At 53.5% G+C, this 27,093-nt stretch overlaps 1 protein-coding gene across 1 annotated transcript in view; it reads right to left on the bottom strand.

Moving 5' to 3' along the window:
• Positions 1–6,642, bottom strand: part of KIAA0040 (KIAA0040 ortholog) — a 28,101-nt gene extending 21,459 nt beyond the window's left edge. The window contains exon 1 of the mRNA XM_059674315.1: positions 6,267–6,642. The gene's annotated coding sequence lies outside the window, so the exon portion shown is untranslated. The remainder of the gene's footprint in view (positions 1–6,266) is intronic.
• Positions 6,643–27,093: the final 20,451 nt, after the last annotated feature.

Raw genomic sequence — 27,093 nt, 5'->3', positions numbered from 1 at the left:
TAGTCAAAAGGTGGAAACAGCCTAAAGGCTATCACCAGAGGAGTAGGTGAACTGTGCTATAGACAGGCAATGGGATGTCAGTCACGAAAAAGCACCAAGCGTCAGTAGATGCCGGACCATGGGTGAACCCTGAAAACATGACGCTAAATGGAGAAGCCAGGCACTAAAGGTCAGACATTGTGTGGTTCCACTTGTATAGAATAACAGACAAGATAAATCCACAGAGACAGCAAGCAGCTTGGAGGCTGCCAGGGGCTGCGGAGGGGGAGCGATAGGGGTGCCTGCTCAGCGGGAACAGGGGTGACGAAAATCGAGGTGGTGGTTACACAACATCATGAATGTACTAAATGCCACTGAATTGTTCACTTGAAAATGGTTAATTTTATGTGATGTGAATTTCTCCCAGATAAAAACCATGTGGAAAGATATAATGCAAAGTTGCTTGAACTCTAATAGCTGGTAAGTGGAAAAGAATGGTCCAGTTTCCATTATTAATTGCTTAAGAAATAGAAAATGTCAGAGTTTATTTTTTTGGTGTGAATTTACCCATTCACTCCAAAAAGCAAATGTTGAATGACCGCACACCTCAGGGGTTTAAAATGTTCCTATTGAAGGAATAACTTTTTTAAAACCACTAAACACTTATTCCTGGAAAATGTCAGTCAGGAAGGAGCCTGGGACCTTCCTCCCCACATGGCACATGCTCTGTGACGGGTCCCCTCCCCTGTCCAGACAGGGCGTCTGCGTGGGCCTGAGCTGTTCTTTCCGTGGCTGCCGGGAGTCCGTGCGGCTGTCCACCGAAAACACAGCAGACGTCAGCTCTGTCCTCTCTCAGCTCGGACGGGCACAGTGGTCGGGCATCGGCGAGTCTCCCGAGCCCACCTTGCCTTTTCCGGGAACCAGATCAGGCTCCAGGCCAGCTGTCCGTGGGCGGGGCCCGAGTTTCTAATCTGAAACCAGAAGCGCTCCGAGCAGGTGGAGTCTGGGCCGCGAGCTGTGGAGGCTTCCCGAGGGGGTGGCAGGGTCACCCGTCTCATCACCTGGAGCGTTTCACCTCGGCCACTGCTGCTCGGCAGGCTGTGGACCCTGGGAAGTGGGCGTGGCTCCGGTCCAGGCGCGGACGGCAGGGTGACCCAGGGAGGCTGGAGGCCATCAGCCCCTTCCAGGAAAGGGGCTTGAAGGATGGGGCACGTCTGCAGGGCTGGCTCCCAGCTTCGCCCTTGTCGGTGGAGTTTGCTTACTCCCGGTCCCTATGGGCAGGTCCCTATGACCACAGTGTCAGCTCCTGGGTGATTTCAGGCCACTGCCCATGAGTGGCGCCTGGAGTCTCGGGGTCACGGCCACGCGTGGGCAGCAGAGGGGCGCTGGGAGGCTGGCACTGTCCCCTCGTGGAGCTCCCAGGTTGGGTGGGAAGGGCAGTACCTCTTGATAAGGTGGCCATGGTCCCCGTGTCATTTAGGTGAAGACACGGCATGTCCACTGCCTGCCGGTCGGTTCCCATAATGCCGCAGCTGCTGGACTCCTCCGTCCCTCCTCTGTCCCTGCCCCACACCCGCCTCGAGAGCCGCGAGCCCACCCTTTCCTTCTCACCACTGACGGCGCAGTAACATGCGGCTCTCCCTGTCCCGATGGTAGTTCTCCCTCTTTTCTGCCCGGTTTTACGACTCGCCCAGAAGCGAGAAGGAACTGCTGATGGGCTTTCCTTGGGGCCCTCTGGCGGGAAGTTAGGGCCGTCTTGGCGGAGAATAGAAGTCAACTGGAGCCTCCTCGCAGGAAGAAGCTGGGGGCAGGTCTGCAGTGGCTTATCAACCAGCTTCCAGTGCTCACCAGGAGGCAGAGCACAAGGGGGCTATTGCTCAGCGACAACCTCCACGGAGCAGCTCGCTTACAGGTGTGGAGCGAGTTTCTTCCCAGGGGCCGGGACCTGGGTGGGCGCTGCCCCGGCCCCGGGAGCCGCCCTGGGAGAGGGACCTCAGTTCCCGTGACGTTCATTCTGGAGCTCGGCCTCTCTGGTCCGGCCTCCCTGGTCCAGCCTCCGCCAAAGGCCGGCTCCCGGCTCTCAGCCCCCTGGCCCCTGATGCACCCTGTGGAGCTCTGTGGCCCTGGGGGCCGCCCTTCCAAGAACTTGCATTGCTTTTCCTTTTGCTGCTCGGAGAGGGAAGGGGCCCGTGGGGAGTCTCGTGAGCTCTCTCTGTGATGTGCCTGGAGCCGTTCTCACCGAGTGGTCCGCGTGTATCCGTGTGTGAGGTGTCATGCTGGCCCATCCACCAGCCTCGGTACAGTCTTCATGGCACGTTTCACCAAACACCCAATGCTGTCCCTCTTGCCGGGGGTCTTTGGGGATTCTGGAAGATCTGCTCCCAGTTTTCCCTGGAGTCTCGGGGGGAAGGGTCGGTTTCAAGGGCAATCTTTTTTGTTTGACCTCGGCCAGCATTTCAGTGCCTGTGTGTGTCCCCGTGTGTGAGGTGACAGAAACCCCAGAGTGTCCGCTATTCCTGAGCGAAGAGACCAAGCTCGGATTCCCGCCCCTCCCCTCACCGGCTGTTGACCTGGGCACACACTTTGCCTCCCTGAACCTTGGTTTGCTCATCTGTGAAGTGTGGGGGTGGGTGGCTCCTCACTCAGTGTTTTTCCATTTGAAGTCTTTGCGTGTGCGGTTACTTCCTCTTTTGCACCAACAGCCCGCCCTATCAGAAGTCTGTTGACTTGAGCGTTTCGATGTTGGCATAACTTGCGAGCTTCACTTGGCTGGCATATGTCAGGCTTCCCTGCTTGGGACAGAGGGAAAACCACAGGCACCCAGGGCAGGAGCCGATGCTCAGCTTCAGGGCCACTGCGGGGAGGATCAGAGAAAAGCAGCCCCCCGGGTGGACGGGGCCCCACGTGGGTGGTCCTTGGCCGACCGCAGGGAAGACTGGCCGCTTTCAGCCCCTGAGCTCCCGGGAGCCCTTGTGCAGTGCGCAGCCCGCATACACACTAGCAAAGCATCCACTTCTTCAGGCTCTGACCACTGTAGGCACGGAGTGCAAAGCAGCAGCCAGAATAGACGTGTGCCACTGATAGGACAGGAGACGCAACTGCTGCCTAAAAATATTTCAGGCCATTAAAAAGCTGCAAGTCTGGGCCCTTGATGCTGCTCAGATCCCACACCTCCAGAGTCCCATCTCATAGCTGCAAGAGGAGCAGTCACACCTTTTTCTAGAACCTTACAATGTGTGAGACACAGTAAATGCACTTTCTTTTTCATTTTGATTCTGATTTTATCCACTGCCCTGGTGAGTAACAATCCATCAGCCCCATTTTAAATATAAGGGGAGTGATGCTGAGAGATTCAAAGACTTGTTCGAGGGCAGCTAGTCAGTGGTCAAGGCAAGAATCGAACCCATGTCTGTCTAGTTCCAAGTTCAAGGTTTCTTTTCAGCCATAAGATCCTGACCTGGACAGGGGCAGCCAGACCTAAAGGACTACCCTATAGGGCAGTGGTTCTCAACCTTGGCTGCACATTAGAATCACCTGGGAATCTTTTTAAAATCCTGATTTCTGGGCCTCATCCTCCGGAAATTCTGTTTCTTTGTTACTAATGTTCTGGCCTCACCCCATAACAAAGAAACAGAATTTCCGGAGGATGAGGCCCAGAAATCAGGATTTTAAAAAGATTCCCAGGTGATTCTAATGTGCAGCCAAGGTTGAGAACCACTGTTCTAGAGTATTCATTTCTCACACAGGGAAGTGATTCCTGGGTATCGACATGTAATTTACCTGTGTGTCGCTAACCCAGGATTCTCTCCAATAGCTCCGGTATCACCCTGCAGGCATCTGGGGAAAGCCTTGGGAATCTAGAGAGAGTCATGTGGAAGTCGGCACGCGGCATGAAAAGAGTGTCTGTAGGCCATTACTGACACACCCAAGGCTCTCAGCACCTACATGGTCTCACGGAGGAGGCCTCTGCAGCTGCCTCCAGCACTGCTTTTACGCACATCTTGGATAGCCTCCCTCTCTCCCTGAGCTACCAACCTGAGTACGCACTGCCAACCACCTGAGTCTACCAGGCCTCTCCTGGAATATCCAATTTAAATGTGTCTAAAGTGTTAACTGCCTCCTCCTCCTACAGTCCACTTCCCAGGCCCACTCCTCGTGTAGCTCTTATGATGTCCACCACAGGCATCACCACACACCCACCCCCAGCTCCACCCGATAAGCATCCTCTCTCCCATTCATTCCTCCGTCACCACATTCAGTTGGGCATCAGGTACTTTGCCTCTCCTTTCTAAAAACACCACTGAAACCCATCTCTCTCCTCAGTTTCCATGGCCATTACCTTCGTTGAGGTCCTTCACATCTCTGCATCGCATCTCTCTAAGCCAGCTTCCACCTGGTCATTAGCCGTCTCTCCAAACACAAATCTGACCGTAGCCTTTCCCTGCTGAACAACCCAGAACGACTTCCCACCGTCGGGGAGAGGGCTCGCCATTCTCAGTACGTCAGATACTCCCCGTGACTTGCATTCCCCCCAGCGTGCCCTTGACTTTGCACATAGTCTTCCCTCGGCCCAAACACCCAACACCCTGCCCACCCACCCCTCCTGCAGTGTGGACTCCCCAGATAACGCCTGGGGAGCTGATCACTCCCTCCCTGGGATTGTTCAGTGTCCCAGGGCCACTGCCATTAGGATATGGATTATTATGAACTGCAGTTTGTTTTGGTATCTGTCTTATTGATCAGATTGTGGGTCCTCAAAAGCGGAAACGGCCTCATTATTTTGGGACTCCAGGGTCTTGACGTACTGCCTGGCGCACAGTAGGTACAGTCTGTGTTGAGTGAATGAGCGGATGGGATGGATGTGCCTCCCTCTTTGATGAAAGCAGTAATTTCGCTTGTTGAGTTCATTATTCCCCTGGGTTTCATCTTCAGGGAAAAGAGCAGAAGTCATCCTCTCTTTATTCCACAGGCTAAATATGACCAAGTGTTTGGCAATGCATTTCTCTCCTAAAACTGAGTCTGGGCTGGAGATGGGGACCAGAGTTTCAGAGGAAACGAAGGACTTGGTGAGACTTCCCAGTCCTGGGCCCGGGGGAGGCGTCACCAACCTCCTAGCAAGGCCTTGCTGAATCCTTTAGGTGGTGCCTGCAAACCATTTGTAGGAACAAGACGTATCAAAGCTACTTTTAAGTCTTAGAACTCAAGAATCTCTCAATGGCCAACGGGACTTCAAAACGAGGGGTCCTGCGGGGCCGGCATGGCTCAGTGGTTGAGCGTTGACTGATGAACCAGGAAGTCACAGTTCGATTCTGGGTCAGGGCACATGCCCGGGTTGCCAGCTCTGTCCCCAGTGTGGGGCGTGCAGGAGGCAGCCGATCCACGATTCTCTCTCATCATTGATGTTTCCATCGCTCTCCCTGTCCCTTCCTCTCTCAATTCAATAAAAATATAGTTGGGAAAATAAGAGGGGCCCTTACCAGTAGCTTCAGGTTCCTCTGAACCTAGCGCAGCGGCGTTGGGAGGAAGGTGCTTCTATGAGATGCTCAAGTGCACTTTCCCTCCCTGTCCCCGCCAACAGGATCGCGGGGCGGCCCTGCCGGGCTGTGCTTTCCCTTTCGGTTGGCAGGACCGGCATTCCCAGGCGCCCAGAGCTGCCGCGTACTTAACTCTCTTATTACGTAATGTGGTCCCTGAAGCTCCGCGAAAGGCTGGGAAACAGGGCATATCGTGTCCCGGGCCGCCTTCCCGGGTGGGCGGAGGGACCTTCTGGAGTAAAGTGAGGCGGGATCCGGTCCCAGCCACAGCCGGGAGGGGAGCCGGGGCGCGGGCAGCCCCTTCCACCCCAGGCTCCAGGCCGGGTTTTCGCTCGGCCACTTTCTGAGCCGGTGAGCACCGGGCTTCACCTGGACGAATTCGGAGACGCGGAAGCCCAACTTCTCGGCGGTCACAGGCCCTCACTTCTTCCGCAGCGAACGGAATGCCCCGTCCCTTCCCACGCGCCCAACGGCAGCCAGAGAGCCCGCCCCGCCCGCCCCACCCAACGGCCGCGCACGCAGCAGCCCGCACTCAGCCCGCAGCGGCGGGGCACGGGGACCCCCCCCCCCCGCCCCCCAGGAGGGGCCGAGCTGACGTCCCGAAGGGCCGGAGCAGGGGCTGAGAGGCGGCCTGGATGCCACCCCTGGGCGCTGGTCTCCTTAAGTAAGACGTGAGCTGAGGTTCCCCCAACAGATGGCAGCTCAGGCACGGGCTCCCGCGCAGCACCCGCCGGAGCCCAGACCCAGACTCACCTCTGTCCCGAGGAAGGCTGCCTGCCGGCGTCCTGGGTCCGCGGTGCTGCCGTCCTGGACCGGGATCGGGACCGGGACTGGGATCGGCTGGGCGTGGGGGCAGGTCTGGGCGGTCCCGGGGGCCGGAGCGCACAGCCTACCTGCGCCGGCCCAGGCGCCCTCTGCCTTCCCTGCCCGCCGGCCGGCCGGCGCTGCGCATTTTTGAGGTTTCGCTCCGACCCCCTCCTGCCCCTGAGGTCGCAGCCTGAACCGCCTGAACCAGCCGCGCGCTCCCGCTCCTGGGATCGGCGGGCGTCCCACCGGGGCCCTCTCACCACCACGGTGCCCTCGGACTTGGGCACGCGCCCCAGCCGCGCCCTCCGTCTTCCCGCCAGTCGCCCCCCCTCACCCCGCCCCGTGTCCGCCCCCTCCGTCCCGGACACGCCTCCTGCAGGACCCAGCAGGGAGCGGCCCCCAGTCGCTCACCGCTCACCGCAGGGAAGTTCCCAGGCACAGGAGACCTCAGCCAGGGAAACTGGGTTTCAGGGAAAGGGCCCAGTGCGCCAAATGGAGCAGCCTTCTTGGAAGGGGCGCAGGGGCGTGGAGAGGGAGGCCCTGGGCAGTTGGGTGGGGCCCAGTGCCTCATGGGGACAGACAGAAATGACCCGCTCAGCGGGGTGCACGCAGCGCCTCTGCAACTCGGTGCCATCACAGGAGCTGTGGGCAGGGGGTAATGCCAGGCCCTGGTCTGGAGGGGCCTCCTCAGCGTCATCTTCCAGGACACGAACATGAGATGCTGCCCAGGTGCCAGGCGCTAAGGCAGGTCTGCCTGCCGCCTGCTGTTCTAGGCGGTGTCTTCTGGCCTCGGCAGGTCAGCCTTAGGGTGACTGCAGCCAGCTGTTCCCACGCAGGGACAGCAAACACCCCCTGTTCACCCGCAGAAACCAAATGTCTCTGAGTTGAAAGGCCAGGGAACACCCAGCCCTCCAGGCAGAAATACCAAGAAGGATTAAGGAACAAGAATTTTTTTTTTTCCATTGCAAGGAGAGTGGATGAGATTCTCTTCCGGGAAATCCAGTGGAGTGCATTTGAACAGGAAGAAGGGGGAGGTGTGTCCCAGAGCAGGTGGACCAGCAGGTGCTCACAGACAAGCACCGATGGGCAGGTCCCAGCCCGAGGGTGTCTCTCCGAGCTCGTGTTTCCCAAGCTGGGAAAAGCACAATCTGTAGTCACACTGGGAGCCTACACTTGGCTCCTCTCACTCTGGAGCTTAAAGTCTTGCAGGCCACTACACTCTGCCGATTTTTTAAAATATTGATTTCTCAGAGGACGGGGGAGCGATAGAAACATCAATGATGAGAGAGAATCATGGGATTGGCTGCCTCCTGCACCCCCCTACTGGGTAACGAGCCCAAAACCTGGGCATGTGCCCCGACCTGGAATCGGACTGTCACCTCCTGGTTCATAGGTCCACGCTCAACCCCTGAGCCACACCGGCTGGGCCGGCTATAGATAGTTGAGGAGGACAGATGTGGGGGCCGGCAGTGAGGCCTTGTGTGCTGGCCCAAAGATTTGGGAATGGCATTTCCTTGCATGGTCCGGAAGGACACTGGACAGTGAGCCAGGAGCCTTACACTAGGCCTAAGGGACAGTTGTGTAGGGCTGCTTTTTAAGAGAAAACAAGAGGGAATGAAAGGAGAGCAACCGAGGCAATTGGCTTGAACTCGGGCTTCTTGGGCATGGCTGTCAACGGCAGAAGGAAAACCAGAGGCCTCCCTATGAGGCGGGAGCCCTGGGATGTCTGGGGGTGAGAAAGAAACGGTGACTCATGGGTGAGCCGGACGGCAGACTGGCCCACGGCGGATGGCCAAGGCTGCAGCCTGTTGAGGGTCTGACCCTCCCAGGGAGACGGGCTTCTGGCAGGAGAAGGGGAGTGGGAGTCGAGCCAGGATGCTCTCACTCTGGGTGGATGATGCATCCCTCCCGAAGAAGCAGGTTAGAACACCCCCTGCGCTTTTATTCTCTTGGCAGTGAAATCCCAACTCCCATGAGCTCATGAACGGCCCCAGGCAACCACAGGGCTGTGGCTGTGGCGTTTTGCTTAATCCTTATCATTTTTCATGTTTTCACTAAAGATATTTGCAGGTGGTCAAGAAGTTAGCAGGCTATAAATGCAGTAAAACAGCATTAATATCCAATTACAAAAAAAAAAAAAAAGCCCAAATAAGCAGATTTTTGTTCTGAGGCTAGAAATTGGAGTGACCACCCACTGCTAACGGTAGCACCTGCTGAGCCCCGGTCGCAGTATGTTGGGGACAAGAGGTGTTGCCTCCCTCCCCGAGTGCTGGGAAAGCCAGCGGGGTGTCCAGTGTAGAAGGCAGCCTGCGGGGAGGCCAGCACCAACCGCACTTGCCTTTGCCCCGGCCGTGCCCTGCTTCAGCAGGCGACGTGCACTGCTGGTCAGCATCCATCCACCCTGGGCCACCTGCAGACCCTCTCCCATCGGTTTGCAAACTCCCCGAGTTTAGCAGGCTTGTCCAATAGGCCGCGTCTGCACCCAGGACAGTGCTGCCCCCAGATGGCCACATTCTTCAGTAATGGGAAATGCTAAACTGAGGACATCATACTCCCCTCCCCTGAAAGCGGTGGTGATTCTCCCCTGCGACCCCATGGGCCACAGAGAGTCCTGATGCTCCGAGGAGCACCTGGACCTCGGAGGGCTGTGGACAAGGCACAGGCTGTTAGGAAGTGATCAGCCTATCGATCAATGGTGCGGATGAGATCAGACTTGTTCACCCGGTCCTGAAATAGAGTAGCGTCTTAGCACCACGAGGGAGGCGAGTTCAGGCGGAAATACTACACCCGCAGCGGGCACCGAATCTATGGGACGGGTTATCTCCCAGAGGTGGCTCAAGCTGGCAACACAAATGGGCTCCCCAAGGGTTTGGACAGACGTGTCAATGGCTGAGCGATGGGGAAGCTGCAGGAAGCCGGGGTCTCCCACGTGGGCAGGAGTTCAGGGTGGACCCGCTGCCCCTGACGCTGTGCGTGCGTGGGGTCTTTGTGGAGCAGAGCCCTGGCTGCCATAGGACTTGAACTTGAGCCAGTTGGCAACACCAACACTACCTCCCTGAAGCTACTGTCTCGGTGGCCTTTGCTCAGGAAGGCAGCGAAACCTTGCTCTTTTTACCCTAGCCAAGTGTTTTCTGCTTTTTGTTTGAGTCTCATGCATGTTCAGTTTTAGCGGCTTGTTAAAAAACAGTGCATTTTCCAGCTTAATTACAGTCATTCTAAGAAGATATTTCCTCTGTGACACCCCGCTGCCCCCCTCCAGCCCACCCCGTACAGCCCTTTAAAAATGCATCGCTTTTTCATTTTGGCTTTGGGCTTCTAAACAGATTCCGAGAGCTTGTTTTCGTACCAACTATTTTATTTATCTCTCGCAATTCCATTTCAGTCCGGATGTTCCCTCCTGAACTGTCAAACTCTGACATCGGTGCCTCTAATTATGAAAGCTCCTCTGAAAAGCTCCGTGATGATGGCTTTTCGGGGCGACATGTAATAGCCCTCAGTGCTGCGTGCCAGTGCCGAGGAGCATGGGAGTTCAGGCCGGAGCTCCAAACCTTGGCCGTGGGGGAGCTTAGGACCCTGGGATGTCTCCTCTAATACTCCACGTGTGTCTGCTGCACCCCCCGCCCCCCATCCCTCTGCTCATGTGCTTCGTGTGTTCTTGAGCGCTCCTGCAGGCTCTCGATAGAGCACCCCTTCCTGGAGCGGGGCTGGCGCGTGAGTCGGGTGCTGGCTTGGTAGACCTTCTCCTTAGACCAGCGGTTCTCAACCTGTGGGTCGCGACCCCTTTGGGGGTCGAACGACCCTTTCACAGGGCTCGCCTAAGACCCTTGGAAAACACATAATTACCTATTGTGTTTGTGATTAGTCACTATGCTTTAATTATGTTCAATTTGTAACAATGAAATTGGGGGTCACCACAACATGAGGAACTGTATTAAAGGGTCGCGGCATTAGGAAGGTTGAGAACCACTGGCTTAGACCCTTGGGCACGAAAGGGGCTCAGATTTCATTTTCTGTTTCTGGCGCTCAGCTCCCCAGAGTTGTGTCCCGGAAGCCAGTTTTACATCCCTGTCACTGGCCCTGCAAACGGGCCGGGCCAGCCCCGCTGTGGCCGCTGTGGGCGCCTTCGCAGCGGCCCTGTTGGAGTGTAAACAGAGGCCTCGGGGCCCATTGTCTGCAGGGGCCTGGGGCGGGAGGGCCCCGCAGAGTCCTCGTTTGGCCTGTCCATGGTCCGCCTTGCCTTCCGCTGTTCGCGTGGGATGGTTACTTGCTCGTACTGATTGATGGAGGGAGCCTCGTGTGAGCTTCATCCAGCACCTCCAGACGCACCTTGCTGTCACTTTGTCCGAGCGACGCCTGGGAGCCCCTCTTGCCCGCCGCGCAGTCATTCCAGAGGCAGTGCTGCAAAGTCTGAAACTGTTCATTCCTCTTGCCTGGAGGGCCCGCACAGTGGCTGTGCCTTGGCAGTCGGCTTCCTTAACTAGTTCAGTGACTCAGATCATCCACACCCCGCAAACAAGCTTCCTCTCCGTGGGCTGGCTGGTCCGCAGCAGGTAGCGGAAGGCTGACGACAACGCCAACCAAGGGGCAGCCTTCACCCCGAGTTGCAGGCGGCCACTCACCCTCTCTGTCTTCACCTCCACTGGCTGCTGTCTGTGTGGCTGGGCTGGCTAAGCAGCTTATGCACGTGGCGCCACGCTGCCTTTACGTCCTAACGCACTGCTGCTGGACGGATCCTGTAGACGGGGAGACTGAGATCTCGAAAATTTTCAAATGTGTCAGAGACCTGCTCCATGGAAGGCAGAGAGTCCAACAACCTGTTAGAAATGCCTTCACTTAGCATATATGTTCCCAGCACATGCGACACATGGGGTGAGAGTCTGGTTTGGGAGAGCTCACACTAGATCAGGTTTCCAGAACTTTCCGAACCCAGACTCCACTGCTGCTCAGAGCCCCGCCTCACTCAACCGGCGGGTCTGGGAAGCAGCCTGTGTCCCTGGGGCCCCATCGAATGAACTGATCCTGGGCTGATAAGGGCAACAGTAATAACACCTGGAGCTCACCGGTCGTTTCCGGGTACGGAGACATTTCCCACGTGTCAGTTACCTTCACCCGACCTTCGCAGGGAGGGAAGCGGGGGTGACAGGCTGGATGCCCACAGCAGTTGCAGAACTGGACCGGAGCCCAGGTGCTCTGGCTCCCACACCTGGGTCTCTCCATCCTACAGTGGAGCAGCTCTTAGAGGGGACAGACCTGCTGGTCACCTGGCGGAGTCCAGAAGCAAAGTCTAAAGTGAGGGACTCAAGCAGCGTCCGGGTATCCGTCTGGGAGGGAATTCCTGTGCCTGGGAAAGCAAGTGACCCTAAAGGGCAGGGAATTGCTGCTCTAGGGAGGCATCATTTCACACCTGTGGCTTCGTACGCACTTGACACACTTTTCCCTACACCTCCAGGGATGTGGGCACGCCAGCCTGAGAGCATAGGATCAGATGACATAGGAAACCACAGTCAAACTGTGTTCCAACCAACTGCACAGATATTTATGGAGAATCCACAATGGCCTCTGCATTGCGCTGGAGGCGCCACGGTATCGCCCTTGGGGAGTTTACAGTCTAATGGGGAACTGACCCATGAAACGATTAGCCTAGAACAGTGGTCGGCAAACTGCGGCTCGCGAGCCACATGCGGCTCTTTGGCTCCTTGAGTGGGGCTCTTCCACAAAATACCACTGGTGGCCCATGCGCAGAAGTCAGTGGTCCCTTGAGTGTGGCTCTTCCACAAGATACTGACTTCTGTGCATGGGCCACCAGTGGTATTTTGTGGAAGAGCCACACTCAAGGGGCCAAAGAGCCACATGTGGCTTGCGAGCCGCAGTTTGCCGACCACTGGCCTAGAAGAAAACTGCTTATCATGAAGGGCTACATTTTGTAATTTGGATTCAGGGACAGCGAGGACTGGAGCACTCATGGAAACCTTCCTTAAGCGGCGGGCTGGCTGGATTCAGGAGGTGCAGAGGGACTCAGGCGGGGAAGGCGCATTCTAGGTTGGGTAGAATACAAACAAAGGGTGAAGAGGGAATACACATGGTAGGGCTTTTTTTGTAAATAACATTATTTGATGATTCTCTCTCTCTCTCTCTCTCTCTCTCTCTCTCTCTCTCTCTCTCTCTCTCTCTCCTAGAAAACTAGGGAAAGACTAAAAAATATGCAGGAGAAAAGCAAAATACCACCCATCACCTGGTGACTGAAGGGGGCCAGAGCTGCATTTTGATGTGGGCCACGCTAGTCCCTTAGTCGGAGATGAGAATATTTCATATGTCAGTGGTTGGGGTCCCTGCAGGTTGAACAATGGACTGACTCCTCTCGGGGAAAGTTAATTGGGTGGACTTTTGCAGGATTTATTCGAGTATGGAGAGACTGGGAGACTGGAGTCAGAAATTCCAGCCTGCTTGGAGTCACTATCTCCTCCAGCTCCTGCCTTTAAAACTAGCTGGCTAGCAAACTAGCTAGCTAGCTAACTAACTAACTGCCTGATCGGTGAAGCGCTCTCGGTCACCATCACGGGAGCAGTTCAGGGACCCTGTGGAGGGTTGCTCTACCTGGTGAGAGGCTGTGTAGCCCTCATGATCCTTTCCAACCCCGAGATCCTAGGGCTTGTGTTGTTAGCAGGACAGTCCATTCCAGTAGATTATGATCCTGTGTCTTTTCTTACAATTTGACAGCAGTTGGTTTGTTCAGTACATGTTATTGGGTAACATGGTAAATGCTATGGGGAAGTAGAAATCATCCGTCTTTGAGGTGCTGGGTTGAGTGCTTATGTAGTTTAGCTCTGCTGCGTTCTCTTGTCATGTTATCTGTGAGCCAGCCTTACACGAGGAGCACCCAATCCAATCTCTACCTGCCCGGTCCCAGTCAGCCACCATCTCCTCAGAAAGGCTCTCCCGGACCCCCCAAGGCGAAGGTGGAGCCAGGCCTCCGTATTCCCACGGGACTCTCACGTGTCCTAGAGCCTGTTCATTTTCTCCCACACTGGGCTGCAGCTCTGTGTGGGCAGGGACGGTGGGTGAGAGGTTCGGTAGCCATTGACAGAGGCCCGTTAGAGCGCGGGAGGACCTGGCGGGCGTCCTGGGGAGCTACCCCCATGAGTGCCGGGCACTGGTTCCTCCTTCCTCATACTGTCTCGGGGTCTGCAATTCATCTCCCCAAAGACCTGACAATATTGGGGACCGCGTATGAAAAGGGGCACTAGAGGGGAAAAGAACAGAATCAAAGGCGACAGGGGGTCAGGGTATGGGGCAGGAACACGGCGAAGGAGGCCCTTCAGACACAGGGCAGGGGACACAGTTCCTAAGACGCCGTGACATTGATAAGAGGACCTTCCTGCCCCTCCTGCCCCTGGTGGCGGCCCTGGCGCTCCCTTCTCACAAGGTCCAATCCTGCTCCAAACAGAAGGGAGGAACCAGGCCCGAGGACTCCCCACCGGCAGCATCAGGCCCGTCCTCTCTCCGGTTCCTGGTGTGGCCAGGGCTGGGGGAGAGAGTGCTCCAGCTCAGGGAGAATTCCCCAGCCAGGGTGAACCTGGGAGAACCTGAGTGCCTGAGCGACCGCCTGCACAGGTTCCACCTGGAGCCTGAGTTCAGAGCAGAGCCGTCTCCACCTAGAAGCCTCTCCCTCCTCCTGCGGAGTCCCACAGCTCTTAGTGCCTCTGAGAGCAAGTGGGTAAAGAGTCTCTGTTCCTATATATGGCCAGACAAGAGCCCAATCTCAGCCGGCTTCCTGGTTGGCACGCTCCAGTTTTTCCAGACCTGCAGGCTCCAGAGGCTTCCCGCCTGGACAGTGGCTGTGGGGCCTGCGCGTCATGCGCGTCAGCAATGGAAAATTTGGCTCCTCAGTCGTCCAGGTCCCCACCCCTCCCCCGGGCCCCTCCCCCCCTCAGAATACTGCAGCTAAAAGCCAAATAATGAGGCGCTCCCAGCTGCAGCCCTGCTAAAAATAGCAAGTTTGTTTATTTTTATGGTCACGAAGCCCTTTTCCTGCTGTTGCTGTTGTTACGAGCAGGGCCCGGTTGGGCTCTGCGCTGGTCACCCGCCAAATGCATTCTCTCCTGCGTTGGGGGCTCCCATCAAAGCCTCTTCAGGGCCCCAAAACCCGGTGACCTGCGTTCTGTTTTGAGCCTCTCCTCTCTCAGCTGACACCTGCTCCCCTGAACTGGGGCTGTGGGTGTCTTGTTTTCAGATGATCTGCATGAATGCACTTCCCTTTCAGAGATCTGTTGGGAGGAGGGGCACGGCCGGGGGCAAGGATCCTGGGCAAAGAGGCAAGAAATCTGGGATGTGCTTCCTCTCTCCATGACCTTGAGGGAGTCACAGTCTCTCTGACCTGTTTCCTCAGCTAGAAAACAGGAGTAATGACATAGGCCCAGAATTCCAGTGGGATCGTGGGCATGAGTCAGCTCTGAAGAGTTCAAGATATCTCCAAGGGATTGTTTTCTACTTTGGCTAAACAAACCCAGGCCCAAGGATGCCTAAACGACAGATAATCCTTTTGCCTTGCAGGCCTGTTGAGCCCCCTCCCAAAAGGAGGTGGAAGGGGGATAAGAAAATAGTACATGGGGGTAGGGCGGGGAGTATCTTTTGATCATGGTTCCTTTGAGATCTGCAAAAAGCAAACCGCTATTGTAAAACCTGAGAGGTGATCTGGGCGGAAACAGAGCATCATGGATTAGGATTTGGGAAACAAAGGGGACCCTTCGACACCGTTAGTTTACTGTGGGCTCTGGAGCCAGCGTCACCCTGCTGTGTCCTATCTCCCTTCTCAGAATATAGAGCCATCATTAACGGTTCCTGCTCCCAGGTAGAAGGGACCTCCACCTGCCGGGCCACCTAGGTCACTTGGTTTATTCCACACACACAGGGCTTGTCCCATGCTCTCCACTCGGCATCCTGGAGTGTCGCCACTGATACCTTCTCCTCTGAGATGCTAATGGCTGAGGGCAGAGCTGGGTTGGATACGTTTGGACTCATCCGGGGCCACTGTGCCTATTGTGTTGGCTTGCCTTCCGGGGAGAACTCGGGCTTGCCTTCCGGGGAGAACTCGGGCGTACCCAGGGCTGTCCTGGAGCCTGGGCCACCTTGGGTCCCTGCGTCCTATAGGCAGCTCTGTGTCATCAACAAGATAACAGCTTTGGCTGATGGAAGCAGAAAAGGAATTTACTTAAATTTTAATTCATGACATTTTAAGGTTAAATTAAAATTTAGGGGTTCTGTGACCTGGATGGATCACTTTTTAATTTTAATTTTTTTGGATGGCTCACTTAAAAAAAACAATCCTCACTGAATTTAGCATTTCCTTACGTGATTAACATAGGCAACCAGCCAGGGGACTGGGACTTTGTTACCCGAAGAAATCACAGGCGTGTCAGCTCACATTTCAGTCGTTGCAGGCGTTCCAAAACATTGTTTATGCGCCGTGCTGCCGGGGAACTGCAGTTATTAGCCCTGCCAATGGATTTATTTAACGCACTAATAAAAAAGCACACATTATGCTAGCGTATATTTTTAAAATACGGTTTAACTGTATTTCGATATAATTGGCTTCCTGTGCATTTTATTTTGTACATCTGAAAACATTCTTTGTGTGCTTGCAAGGTTTCAGCAGCCGCCCAAGGGCTGCGTGGCTCGCAGAGGTTAAGAGCTCCTTGACCTGCAGCCTATCAGCGAGCTCACAGCCGGGCTGGGTACGCAATTTGCAGGGCCCAGTGCAAAACGAAACTGTGAGGCCTCTCGGCCAAAAAAATGTGAAGGATTGGAAGGTGGGCAGTGGCACATCACACCCAGCCCAGGACCGCGCTGAGCCCGGAGACCTGTGTGACTCCAGGTGAAGTGCGCCCGGCTCCGCCCGGCTCCGAGGGTTTCCAGAAAGGTCAAAGGGCCCGGCTTTGACCTTCTGCCAATTGTGCTCCTGCCGAGCACAGATGCTGCCCCCCCTGCCACACCCACACCCAGTGCTGGGAGCTGCCCCGAGGCTGTCCCCACTGGTATGTCAGTCGGCTGGATGGAGCTGTCCCTGCTGCCAGAATGCACTCCGTGTTCTCTCTCGTTTCCAATTTCAAGCCTGGACCAGGTGCTTTTGCCTGGCAGCCTCGTTAGTTCCTGGCCGGCCCTGCAGCTGCAAGGGTGGGAGTAAGCAAACCTGTCACTGCTACGGCCCCAGAGGGAGGGGCTCCCCAAACATAGGAAGGGGGTTCAGATGCTGGGTGGCCAAGAGGCATGAGGAACGTCCCTGACTGTACCCACATGCCCCGTGGGCACCTGACCCCTTTTGAAGAAAGCCCATGAGCTGGCGAGAACACGTGGCCACGTTCAGGCAGACGAGGCGGGGAGAGAATGCAGACTAAAACATTTTCCATTTCTGGGACACTTGGATGGTTTCTTGGGTCAAAAAAGGCAGAATATTTGGACTAGAGGTCATTCAGAAAATTCACCACCTATGGCAACAGGACATAAAAACTTGGGACTTTCACCAAATATCCTCAATCTGCAAGACCAGACAATGCCAGGAAGAATGGGTGGCCTCACACTGCCACACGGTGTAGTTAATTTAAGAGTTTTCTTAAAGAAAAAGACAGTGAGTGTGGACATACTAATAGTTGGGCCAAGCCAAGGGGACCCAATGTTGCTGTAGAAATGTACACAGTGCCACTTGTGTAAGCCGTAGGTTTCTCTGTCTGCCTGTCCCCTCTGGGATGTTCTTTAAAGAGTGGAGCAAGGACACAGCTGCTGCCAGAGGGCTTAGCCGAGCCCAGCGGACCGCAAGCTGCTCTGTAGAAGTGGGGCTGACAGGCCAGAGCAGCTGCCCCGGGGCTGAGAGACCCAGCAGGTGCTCAGGGGCCAGGGGCTCAGGGACCTGCCTGCCAGGACGGAGGAGCGTCCTTCACACACAGGGACCACGGTCAGCTTCCCTAAAGGCTGACGGAGCTGCTGGCCAGGCGTTCTGAGGAGGAGGGAGGAAATGCCACATGCCAGCTCCTGCCATGCGGCCTCTATGAGCGTTTTCCCCCCAGGGGTGCTGTGAGGTGTCATGATCTCCATTTCACAGCCGAGAGCCCCACGCTGGAGCTCCCGCTTCTCCTGACCCCCCAACATGTTACCGTGAGGAGAAGAGCAGCCCCCACCTTTTGGTTGATCTCCGATAAAAGGCTGGCAATTTTTGTCCCTTTAATATACTTTTCACTGTAGAGAGAGAATAATAATCTCCACCCTTCCCACCAAACAAAGGTTCGTTGGCAAATACATCTTGGCGTTTTTGTTTCTATTTTAAAGTAAACTCTTGAATAATTTTAGATTTATAGAAAAGTTACAAAAGTAAATACAGAGATCCAATCTATTCTTCACTCTGTTTCCCTGAATGTTGGCATCTAATGTAACTCTGGGCACATGTCACATCTAAGAAATTAGCATTGGTGTTATACTATTAACCCAACTAGGGACTCTTTGGGTTTTATCGGTTCATCCTCTAATGGCCCTTTTTTTTCTCTGTGTTAGGATCCAATTTAGGGAACCACGGGGCTTTGGGGAAACCTTGAATTGTAAGAGAACTTTCAGATTGCCAGTGGAGGGTTTCATCCTGGATGAAAAAGTGGTTTTATTTGTATTTTCCCTCATTTTTCTTACCAAAGTGCGTTGACTATTAGGTGCCCTTGAAAGCCTGATGGCCTCAATGAACTCTTAGCGGCGACTCTGAGCTGCTCATACGGACAAGCTGGCATGTCGCGAGATGCTGCAGAAATGCAAAATATTGGGGTCTTTGGAAACTTGGGATCCCCAAGTCTGTTTCTTCCCCGCAAGTTGTAAGTACTATCAAGCAGGACACTTTTCACGAGAATTCTCCCTCCCATCTCCTGCGGAGCCGTCAGTTTAGGCTCAGTCTTCCTTTGTGCCAATGGCCGGAGAGAGTGGCAGGAGGTGCCATGTCGTGTGCACTCAGATTCCCTGGGCGACTCTCTGCATTGGTCATAGCACCAGACTTGTGCTGGCAACACTCCAAGTCTCAGAGCGTCTTCTCATATTTGTCTGGGCTTCTGCTTATTGATTGGGCATCCTTGCTAATATAGTTTGTTTTCTCTCGAAATGGAACTGAAAACGGAATTATAATTAGGCACCCTTGAGTCTACGACGGGTCTCCTTTTACAGTCCTGCCTGGTGCTTTCAGAAATCTGTACAATCTCGGTGTGTGTGTGTGTGTGTGTGTGTGTGTGTGTGTGTGTATGTGTATGTGCGCGCGTGCTGGTTATATGGAACTGAGATTCCCCCAGAATACATTGGCTATTAGAGTTATTTATGAGGCTTCATGGACTAGATATAGCCAAACCATAAGTGCTTGATTGATCATTTAGCTCCCTATCCCCCATCTTTACCCACCATAATATAAAAATGTGCGTATGTCACACAACCGTACATATAACTGTCCATCTGCCCTTATAGCCCACCTAAGTCTCAGGGCTTTTATTGATTTTATTTATTTTTCCTTGGGGCTTCCTTTTAGAATAGCGACAATTGCTGATGTTTGTGGAGCATTTACTGCGTGCTAGGAAGTCTGCCATACTCTTGAAATGTTTTGTGAATTTTTCACAATCCTAAGTACCATTAACATGTTCATGTTTTGGTTGAGGAAAGTTAAGAAGCTTAATGTCATCCAAGGCCACACAGCCAGGAAGCGGCGGGGCTAGCACTCGAGTCAGAGCGTCTAACTCCAAAGCCAGTGTCTGTAGCCGCCTGCCGCACCGAGCCAGCTCGCTCACACACACACCTTTCTAGGCAATGATTGCCTCCCCCCCTTTAAGCAAAGATTACTCGCGTTTCAGAAACCAGTAATCTACATCATGTAAACTTTTTCCTACATGCAGAACTCTGCCCTCGATGCTGTAAGGGATGGGGAGATAAGAGAAAATGAAAGAGTCCCGGAGGGGAAAGAGCCAGGAGGCCGCATTCTTGTCCCAGGATTCTCACTGACTGGTTCAGCTACATCATGCAGCCTCCCTGGGCATCAGATAAGTTATTTGTAAGGTAAACAGCTGGGATTAGATGACCCAAAGGTCCCTGCCAGGTCTTTGATGCTGTTCCCACACCTTTGTGCCAGACGTGGCATTAGGATAAATGCCAGGGGTGGTCCTCCCCTCAAAGATCACGGGACCAAACCTTCAAGCATGTGAGACAGCTGAAGAGCAGTAACAGTGGTAAACTGTGTGCTACGGGCTCTCAGCAGTCACGGGACATGATCTTACTTGGAACTTGGAGCAGTGGCTAATACAAGGCATTAGATCATGAAGTGCTAAATTGTGGTGTGTGGTCATTGTGTGATGAGGTAAAATGATGGCAACCAACATCTCCTGAGTTCTTAGGCGAGTGCGCAAGATTTTAGGGATGCCGCCTAGAACCCCGGAATTCAAGAGAAGTCACACGTTAGAGCAATTCTTTTTAAAAAGTAAAAATCTTCATGATGCACAAAATATCACGATTTTAAATAAAGAAAGTCTCTGTGCTATTGATTTTTCCTTTTGTCTCAGTTCAGGCTTGGCTCAGCACAGCTCTGCGTGCGAGCCACACACCTTATTGCTTTACATCCATCATCTCCTTTAATCCTCACACTGCCCCTCAGGATTAGATTCTACGTTTCTGCATGAGGAAGCTGAGGCTTGGAGAGCAGGAGACACAGAGGTGGGAAGGGGCGGGGGTGGAACTTGAGCCCAGGTCTCTGGCTGTAGAGCTCATGCTTTCAAACATGGCCTATATGCCCTTACAATGTACAGACAGCGCTCACTGCCCAGTGGGCTGGGGGTGTTGCTGGGCTGGGGGTGTTGCTGGGCTGGGGTGTTGCTGGGTGGGCATGGGCTCCCCCTGGGCACTGCTGAGGTCCTCTGGGAGGGGTGCTCAGTGAAGCCATACTCACACCTGGTGCCTTCTGGCTGGGACCCTTGGGGAGGGGGCTCTTCTTTTCCTATCCAGTGGCTGGACCGAACCCCGAAACTCCAGGGCACACTCCACACCCATTTCACCCGAAGTAGGGAATCAAGGGGGAAGGGCCGGCTGCCGGACCCGCACGCTGAAGGGGCTGTGGTGTGGGACCCAGCGCCTCACAGCAGAGGAAGCCGTGCTGCACGCAGCACCCGCCCAGCCCTGTGTGCCTTCTCGGGGGCCCATCTGCAGCGCCAACTCGGTTTCCGGAGGAAGTGAAACCACAGGGCGAGGCCAGGCTCCTTTGTCAAGTTACCGCCTCGCGGGCAGCAGTCATTGTCTTGTAGCTTTGCACTCAGCACACATTTGCCCAGGATGCCAAGGCCAGATGAGCCAATGGGCATCTCGGCGGAGCTGTGCTGTTTGGACCAGGACCCCACCCGTGAGCCTTCGGGGATGAGGGCTGTGATGTCTGCTGCCCGAGACCATGCGTTGTTAGTGCAGACGGAGGCCTGAGATAACCAGATGTGGGCGAAGGGCAGTCAGAATGATGAGCCTCCGGGGCGGGCCCTGGCTTCGGAGGTGATCTAGTCCAGGCCTTCGTTTTACGGGAGAGGAGCAAGAAGCCCAGACGATGGTGGGACCTGAGGGAAGGTCGCATAACCTTTGGGGGCAGGCAGGGCACGTGAAATTGGGTCGATGGCAATTTTAATGCCGCCAGAGGGCCATTTGGATGACGTCAAAAAGCACCATTTTTAACAGCACAAGGGATCCTTGCACTGTCTGCTGACCTCGCCTTGTCCCCTTATCTCAGGGTCAGTGGCAGACGCACTGAAGGCCTCCTGCGATGCCTGCAGGGGAGGCCGTTGTGCAACACACGGGCTCTGTCTGCGACACAAACAGGGTCATCTGCAGGCGCAGCGCCCTCGCCTGTGCGGGTCTCCGCACGCTGCTCTGTCTTGTCTTTGTCTCTTAACGTGATGGGAAATCTTCTCGTTTTATATTGTGGGATGCATATCTCTGACAATTCCAAAATATTTACGTCTCTGGGATGTGGTGTATTTTGCCGGCCACTGAGATGCCCACGCTGGGAAGCTGTGTCTCTGTCCTTCAGCCGCCTTCCTCTCCGTCCCTCCTTGGGGCCTTTATCAATGGGGGTGGCCTGTCTCAGAGAAACTCAAGAACCTACGGGAGCAGGCGTGGGTGACCGAGGGCCATTGAATGACTTATCGCCAGTAAAAACTCCAGGTGCTTAATTTAAAAATATTCGGTGAACCCGATGAGTTTGTGCAATAGGGAGTGTGAGTAATTGGAAATAATTGGTTGCTGCCAATTTCATGAGGATAGTCAGCTATGTCTACATTATACAGTATGTGCATTATACATGTATGTGTATGTATGTGTACATTATGTGTGCCTGATAAGGTCTTAGGAACTACCCACAGTTCCCTGATTTCACCCCTCGATTTGGTGGCTGGACCTTTGTCCCAGGAGTTCCACTCTGGACTGCCCCTCCCCTCGATTGGTGAAGCAAGTACCTTATCTTTTAAGGTTCAGCTCAGGTGTTACTTCCCCTGAGAAATCTCCCCTTAATCCTTCAGGTAAAATGGGCCACATCTTTGTGTCACTTTATGGCCTGTACAGACCTCAGGGTCAGCCAGTCATGCTCTGCTTGCAATCATTTATTTATGGGCCTACGTCTCCCCTTGAGTGCAGGCATGACGTCCGTCCATCTTGTCCCCGAGCCCAGCACATGCCCGACACGAGGAGCTCTGGGAGCATTGCCAGGTGAGCCATAGTGCAGTGATGCTCAGAGAGTTCAGGCAGGTGCCTCGGTCATGGGTGCTGGATCGCCTGCTCCCGTGTCACGTGACAGGAAGTGATACCAACCTCATGAATACATGAACCACTTTTGTTTGTTTTGAGCAATGTTACCGGTAAGATGCCAGCATTTTGGATGCTGTGCATCTAGGCGTTCATATAAACTTGCGGCTATAAAAGAAAATCTGATTTTTCTTTCAAATGATTTCCAGTTGCTTTCGCTTTTGCTTTTAGAGAATAAGACAGTTATTGAAGTGTAACCATTATCCTGTGCTGATTCCACAGCTGGTTTTTATGCTGTTTTGAGGCTGTCAGCTCTTTCTGTCTCTGTGACTTTTCTGCGCTGACTATGCATTTGTCAGTCAAGAAGTATTTACTGAGAGCCCTTCAGGGTATCTCACATTCTTAACACACATGTTTTTCTTAAGTATTCTCCTCCTGGTGTAATAACTTCGGCTTCTAGTACAGTTTAAATGAGAGAAATATTTCACTGGAAGGTGTTTTGAAGTTTGTAATCCAGAGATTGGTGGCTTTGGTGGGGACAGTCAGAATTTATTGGCCAGGCATTATGTTCCCCAGGTACATGGTTATCTTGGTTCCCGTCCCTGTCCCAAGTGGAAGTGGAGTTTTACGGCTCAGGAAACAGATTCAGAGATGCCAGGCTCTGTAAGCAGCAAAGGGTCGAGCCAGGACTTGAACCCATCCCGTCTGAAGCTAAAGCTCACACTCTTTCCCGTGCGTTTTCTTATTTCATGAAACCACCCTACAGGCAAACATTTGGAGTGATTACAACTGGAAGCAGACTGTAAACTCCTCAAGGCTGGGACTGTGCATTAAACTGAAATGTGCCATTTGGCGATGTTGGCACATCTTTGTGTCTCTTTTCCCCCTGCATGTGACCAATAGGACTCATACTGGGAGTCCGCTCTGAGCAGGTGGAAGTGATGGGTGATGTCTCACACCCCTTCCTTCCATCAGCCCCAGAGACCAATTCCCAGGACCTAACCCCCACCCTGACGCTGAGCAGCGGCGCTCCTGATTCCAGCCACGTGCTCACCTGTTACGTCTGTGCTCCTGCAACGCAGGGCTCTTCCTGTGAGTCCAATGGCTTTTCGGTATCTGTCTGTTCTCTCCATACCATGTTCTGGAGCAAAGAAAAACACCACCAACAACCCTGCCTTGTGTAATTTACAAAGTATTTCAAGGTCACTCATTCATTTGGTCATACACCAATGGGACAATTTGTTTATCCATCAGTTTTGAACTCTTTGATTGTCTGCAGTGTATCTCAGAAATGCCCACTGTGCCTCCTTGAGGAACTCAGGCAAGCTTGCACACAGCCCGCACAGGACAATATATTTGCTCCATTATTCCCGTGAGCAAAGTGTAAGGGGCTCTGGGAGATAAGAAATGAATTGTATTGGCGAGAGGATAAGGAAAGGGGAGAACAGAAGCCTGCAGGACGGAGGAGTGAGGGGAGATGGATCTTCAGCCATCCCTCAAACATTTCCTCGACCACCTCCTACATGCCCGGCACTACTGGAGGCACTGAAAACGCAAATGTAAGCGTTACATGGCCTCTATCCGCAAGGCGCTCACAGACTCGAAGAGGGGCAAAGACCCGTGAGCCCCTGAGCGTTGGGTCCAGGATAGATGTGCATGGGAGAGAGGGATGCAGGAGAGAGGGTGATGAACTCTCTCTGATCTGGGCCCTTCAGGGGAGAAAGAGGCAAGAACTCCCACAGGAGGTGGGTTTAGCTGAATCTTGAAAGATATGAAGCTGCTTCGATGCTCAAAAGCTACGAAGGTGTTGAGGGGGCAGGGGAGCATACAGAGAGCACGAGATAGACCGCAAGGCATATTAAGGAGCCTGAAATAGTCAGGAGCTGGAGAGAGGAATGTGTGTGTGTGTTTGGGCAGCAGTGAAGGGTGTGGGCCAGGGTCTGGAACAGCAGCGACTCAAATGCTGAGCTAAGAGTTTGTGTCCTGTAGGCCTTGGAAGCCACGGAAGATGTTTAAACCAGGGGATGGTAGCGTCAGAATGGCATTTGAGTATGTTTTCATCAGTTATTAATGGAAGCACTGTGTGCATTGTTCTACACAGTTGTGCATAAGGGACTTGAGCAGCTGTGGATTTTGGTGTCTGTGGAGGTTCCTGGAACCAATCCCCTGTGGAGACCGAGGGATAACTGTAACTTTTGGGGGGTCAAAAGTTGTACTTGGATTTTCAACTGCACAGGGGTTGGTGCCTCTAGCCCCTCATTGTTCAAGGGTCAAGAGTAAATGTTAAAAAGTGAAAATTTAACCTTATTTTTCATGTAGTTACTGAAAAAAAAAATTAAAAGCATTTATAATCATATATTAAAATTAAAAGAAAAATACAAGTTATAAATAAGTTTTAATTACATTTTTAATTCTGTGATAAATGTGGATTCACACGCAGTTATAAGAAAGATCCCATGTACCCTTACCCAGTTCCCTCTTATAAAACTACTAGGGGCCCGATGCATGAAATTCGTGCAAGGGGCTCTGCCGCCGCAGTTTCGTCCAGAAGGTCGTCTGGAAGGACGTCCGGAAGGATGTCCAGTCTAATTAGCATAGTATACTTTTATTATTATAGATTGTACAGTTTTACAACCAGGATATTAATATTGATAGTTAAGGTTTTTGCCCAGGGTTTTGAAGTTGTACTTAATGACAGCTACAGGAATACCTAAGTATATCTATTCTCTCTCCCCTGAAGACGTAGCCTATGGAAATGTTTTAAAGAAAGCTGAATTTGAATTTGATGTCTTTGTAATTTAAGTATTTTTACAAAAACAAAAAGCACTTACAGTTTTAGCAGTCAACCGTCTTCCAATTACCAGTAAATATATTGGCATCATGCTTCCTCCACACACACAAATTCAAGGGTGACGTGACTTGTTTAATATTGCAAACTGTTCCTCAGCTGCTACCTGCATCCGTTGCAAATCCTGTGATCCTTCCATCAGAAGACGCGGGAAGGAGGGACACAGACACCTGGTGCTCCTGGGCAGGGCCTCCCAGCGTCCGTGCGCGAGGCGCATTGCGTTTACGAGAGGAAGGACCCGGCAAGTGAATTTGTCTCTTCTCTTCCGCTAAGTTCTCTGGTGCTCCAGTTCCCAGGGTTCTGTTTCTGAATGACAAACCCACAGCTCTTCAGGGCACGCAGACCCAGCTGCTTTCCGTGGGGAGGATCTGGGCAAGAGGCGTGAAGTAGTTCCTGGGGCCTGCAGGGCGCTGGAAGCAAGAGAGAATGTGCGGGTGCGGGCGGCTCTGAGCCGCCATGTTAATGAGCACCAGAGCCCCGGAGGTGCTCTCCGGATTCAGTGACTGTGTGCGGTGTGCGTGTGGTGCGTGTGTGGTGTGGTGAGTGTGTGGTGAGTGTGTGGTGTGTGTGGTGCGTGTGTGGTGCGTGTGTGGTGTGGTGAGTGTGTGGTGTGTGTGGTGTGTGTGGTGAGTGTGTGGTATGTGGTGTGTGTGGTGCATGTGTGGTGCATGTGTGTGTGCGTATGTGGTGCGTGTGTGGTGAGTGTGTGGTGCATGTGTGTGTGCGCGTGTGTGGTGTGTGTGTGGTGCGTGTGTGGTGTGTGTGGTGCATGTGTGGTGCGTGTGTGGTGTGGTGAGTGTGTGGTGAGTATGTGGTGTGTGTGGTGCATGTGTGGTGCATGTGTGTGTGCGTATGTGGTGCGTGTGTGGTGAGTGTGTGGTGCATGTGTGTGCGCGTGTGTGGTGTGTGTGTGGTGCGTGTGTGGTGTGTGTGGTGCATGTGTGGTGCGTGTGTGGTGTGGTGAGTGTGTGGTGAGTGTGTGGTGTGTGTGGTGTGTGTGGTGCGTGTGTGGTGCGTGTGTGGTGTGGTGAGTGTGTGGTGTGTGTGGTGCGTGTGTGGTGTGGTGAGTGTGTGGTGCGTGTGTGGTGTGTGTGGTGTGTGTGGTGCGTGTGTGGTGTGGTGAGTGTGTGGTGAGTGTGTGGTGAGTATGTGGTGTGTGTGGTGCATGTGTGGTGCATGTGTGTGCGTATGTGGTGCGTGTGTGGTGAGTGTGTGGTGCATGTGTGTGTGCGCGTGTGTGGTGTGTGTGTGGTGCGTGTGTGGTGTGTGTGGTGCATGTGTGGTGCGTGTGTGGTGTGGTGAGTGTGTGGTGAGTGTGTGGTGAGTATGTGGTGTGTGTGGTGCATGTGTGGTGCATGTGTGTGTGTGCGTATGTGGTGCGTGTGTGGTGAGTGTGTGGTGCATGTGTGTGTGCGCACGTGTGGTGTGTGTGGTGCATGTGTGGTGCGTGTGTGGTGTGTGTGTGGTGTGTGTGTGCGCACACATGTGTGCTGTGAGGTGTGGGAGCCCCTCCCACAGGTCCGGGCCTGGGCCTCTGTTGCCTGGAGCCTACGGTTAGTTCCATGGTCGTCTCTTGGGCAAGTTCAGGGAAGACTTGGAAGCTATTCTGCCACTTGCTAAGGGCCGTTTGTATCTGTTTTCTCATAAGCTAGTGTAAGGCTATTAACAATGTAAATGAGGCAGAACAAAACATTTCCCTCTTCAATTGAGAATTAACACGAGGTAAACACAGATCAGGAGGTGGTGAGCGACTATCCGTAATTTAGGACGCGGCTTTAATGGGACTGCGCCTGTGCGGAGAGGGGTGTGGGCAGAAGGGGATGTTGCTCTGAATTGTGGGGGAGAGATTTGTTTTTATGGTCAATTTCATTTTTTCTAGAGTCAAATGCTTGATATGATAATTAAAAATACATCAAGTCGCCCAGAAGGGGAGCCGTGTGTGCTTGGTTAGATGACAGCATAATTGCAACCCTTATCTTCCATTTTCAGACTAAATCTCTCCCCGTTTAGTTTTAATTGGCTGTAGGCCTCGCCGTCCTAAACTTGGGGTGCGTTTGTCACACGGTTTTATCTGAGCTAAGTTGTTTTCTAATGAACACCGTAAATCTGTGTGTGTGATTCATCTTGGTTTTTGTGGTTAATATTTTAAAATAA

The sequence above is a fragment of the Myotis daubentonii genome, chromosome 18 (assembly GCF_963259705.1).
Source record: "Myotis daubentonii chromosome 18, mMyoDau2.1, whole genome shotgun sequence".
Classification (NCBI taxonomy): Eukaryota; Metazoa; Chordata; class Mammalia; order Chiroptera; family Vespertilionidae; genus Myotis; species Myotis daubentonii.
Note: the sequence above shows the minus strand (reverse complement) of the source record. Positions and strands in the feature narration are given on the sequence as shown.